Below are 3,823 nucleotides of genomic sequence, written 5' to 3'. Positions count from 1 at the left end.
GACCATAAAAAATTTCTCATCTTAGCTTCAAGCTCCTTGATAATCCGAACCGGCAACGTAAACACTGAGGACCAGTAGATATGCATAGAAGATAGGACAGAATTAATAAGCTGAAGTCTTCCTGCGAACGATAACAGCTTATTTCTCCAATGCATGATACGCTTTTCTAACCTCTCCACTAGCACTCGACAATCATTGTACCCAAGCCTAGCCGAAATCAAAGGGACCCCCAAGTACTTGACCGGCAGCTTTCCTTCCTTAAACGGCATGATATCCAGAATAGCTTGCTTAGTATGATTTTTCACATTGCAAAAGAAAACCGTGCTTTTCTGATTGCTAGGGACCAACCCCGACATCTTAGTGAATTTCAAGAGGGAGGACATAATGCAATTAGCCGAATTAACTTCCCCTCTAGCGAATAAAAACAAGTCATCTGCAAAGCAAAGATTAATAATTCGCTGTCTTTCACACCTATTATGGAACCTGAAAGAAGAATCAATTCGAACCGAATGCTGCAAAATACTCGTTAAGACCTCCATAACCAACGTAAATAAATACGGGGACATTGGATCACCCTGCCTCAACCCACGTTTTCCTTTAAAGAAACCATGCACTGAGCCATTGACACAAACCGAGAACGATGTAGTAGAGACACATACCATAATCCACTCCACCATTTTGATGTTAAAACCAAAACCAATCAGCACCTTTCTCAAAAACCCCCAATCCACAGTATCGTAAGCTTTCTGAATATCGACTTTAAACGCACATCTAGGGGGACCCACATCTCTGTGATAATTATGCATTAATTCCTGGGTTAACAGAATGTTATCCGAGATTTTCCGACCAGGCACAAAGGCCGATTGGTTGATGCTAACAATATCATTAAGGGCCCCTTTAATTCTGTCCGTAACAATCTTACTGATACATTTGTAAAAAACATTACAGCAAGCAATCGGACGAAAATCATTAACAAGCATAGGAGTCGAAACCTTTGGAATGAGAACAATTAGCGTATGATTCAATTCCCGGAGAAGGTTACCCGTATCAAAGAAATCCTTTATCGCGTTAGAAACATCATCGCCAACTAAAGACCAAGCACTCTTAAAGAAGGCTGCCGTATAACCATCCGGCCCAGGGGCTTTGTCATTACCAATAGAAAACATAGCCTTTTTGACCTCCTCCGTCGTTACCTGCCGAACCATATTGGACGCCACATCATGAGATAACATTTTCGGGAATAAATCCGGAGCCGGTTCAGGAGATATATCCCCTTCAGATCTGAAGAATCCCTCATAGTGCTGAACAAACGCTTTATAAACCATGTCACCTTCATAAGGAACCCCACCCGAATCCGTAACAACTTCTATTCTGGAAAAATGGTTTCTGGCTTTCAACGAAGAGTGAAAGAATTTCGTGTTCATATCGCCAGCTGCTAACCAATCCACTTTCGATTTTTGTTTCAGGAACCTCTCTTCGTCTAATAACGCCGCCTGTAACTCGCGACTAATTGAAGCCTCATCAGCACGGATAACAACATTAGCCGGGTCTTGATCCAAGTTTTGCTGAATTACATCCAACTTCAATCTAAGTTTATCTACTTTCTTATGGAGATTTCCCTGTTTAAAGAGCAACGACCTCAGCGGGTGTTTCAGCAAACGAAGTTTTTTTACGACTCGAAACTGGTACACACCATCAACATGAGTATCCCAACATTTAGTGACAATCTCCAAAAATTCTGGTTTGAAGACCAGAAAATTAGTGAACTTGAAGGACCTCGGTTTCACTATCAAAGCATCCGGGAACGATAAAATACACGGGCAGTGATCCGACAGACGATATGGCTTGAAAATAGCCACCGAGTTCGGATATTCAGCTAGAAAAGAAGTATTCCCCATCACCCGATCAATTTTCTTAAGTAACCCAATCCCTTTTTTTGGCTTTTGGTTCCAAGTAAAATGAATACCTGACCGATTAATATCGACCACTTCAATATCATCAACACAAGCCTGGAATTCCCTCATACTGGTAGAACAAGAAGATGTGCCCATGGAACTATCCTCCATATTCAAAGCCGAGTTAAAATCACCCATAATAAACCACGGACTATCCGCAACAAGAGCTTTGTGCAACGAAAGTTGCTGCCACAACTCCCTACGGGTCACATAATAATTGGCAGCATAAACAATAGAACAGAAGACCCTCCTTTTATCCAATTTAAACACAAGTTGAAGGTGCATAACCTGATCCGACTGAGCCAAAATCATCACATCAAATACTGCCGGATTCCAACCAACAATGATTCTTGTGCCTTTATCACAACATCTATCATTCGAAGTCCAATCCCACGAGCGAAAGACGGACTTACAAACACTAGCCAAGTTAGCAACATTAACATGGGATTCTAAAATAGCACACAGACTCAACTTATAATCTTTTACCGCTTGGCGAACCTCCATTTGTTTAAGCGGGCGGTTCAACCCCCTTATGTTCCAGACCGCGAGACTAATCATTAGCAACTACCTGAGAAGGAGTGCTTGCCCCTTGTTTGCTCTGAATTTTACATGTCCCTTGCCGAATAAACTCATCCATTTCGTTGTAAACTTCTTCAACTTCATTATCCGAATCCTCCAAGACCGAACCAGCTTGGTTTTTCTTGCTAGTACCCTCTCCCGAGTCAGCATGGTTTAACACTTCAAAAGGGTTATCTAATTTAATAGGCACCGAAGAAGACCCATGGTTACCCTTCGGCTGGGGTTTAGGAACCACCGGCCGATACTCAAATCTGCTTTTCTGTTTGTTCACCGGAATACCCATTTTTCTAGCGACCTTCTTACCATGAACTTCAGTATACCCATCCTGATCAACAATCGGACTCTTTTTCATCTGCAAATTTTTTTGAATATTACGGTTTGGCCCCTCATTCCTAACAACCTTCACCGGTCTCTTAGGACACAAATCAGCCGTATGACCAAAAAACACAACAAGTGTGTCAACGGTGCGGACTCCATTCATACTCCACATACATAGTTTCTTTTATGAAACCCTCCCCTTCCGGTTCAGGTATCGCCATAGTAATCTCTTCACGAAACTCCTTATCAGCTGAAATTTCCACCAATGCTCTAGCATAGCTGCTACGACCCCATAAATCGGTACACATAGAAGTTGTAAAAGAATCCAGCATCTTAGGCTCACCGATTGTTGTAAATATCAAACTAAGACCATCTTCCGTATAAGCCGCAATAGGAACCTCATGAATTTTAACCCAAACCTGCACCTTCTTGACTTCTTTCTTTTCTAGTTTGGTCGTTGGTGTCCATGTGTTCAGAAACAGCGGTTGCGATCTAATAATCCACGGGCCATCCTTGAGGACATTCAACATTCCCCCTTCATCATTGAACTTAAAGAAGAAAAAACCATTAGCATGCATCATCGACTTCTGCAACCCATATTTCTACCAATGAGTTTTAACAAAGTAATCAACAACCGGGAAGGCAACCCGGTCCCCCAAGAAATACCCGTAAATCGTATTAGACAACTTCTCTTGCACGGTTCGGACAGATTCTTTGGGAAGCACGATGTCACATCCTTCATGCACAACCGGACTCGCCAACGAACGAAAGTTAATTTTCTGACCACCACTGGCTGCAACCGATTCCGCATAAGACAAAGGGGTAGAGCTACTACTCTGACCATTAAGAGAACCCTGAAAACCATGAGCAGCCCCAGCTTCGACCGGGTTGATTGTCACACCTTTACCAGCCGACGTAGGGTTTGCATGGGGCGCCCCCATAGCCGACTCATAATTCACTCCACATGCATG

The sequence above is a fragment of the Helianthus annuus genome, chromosome 6, assembly GCF_002127325.2.
Source record: "Helianthus annuus cultivar XRQ/B chromosome 6, HanXRQr2.0-SUNRISE, whole genome shotgun sequence".
NCBI classification, from domain to species: domain Eukaryota; kingdom Viridiplantae; phylum Streptophyta; class Magnoliopsida; order Asterales; family Asteraceae; genus Helianthus; species Helianthus annuus.
The sequence above is the reverse complement of the archived record's forward strand: the minus strand, read 5'-3'. Positions refer to the sequence as shown.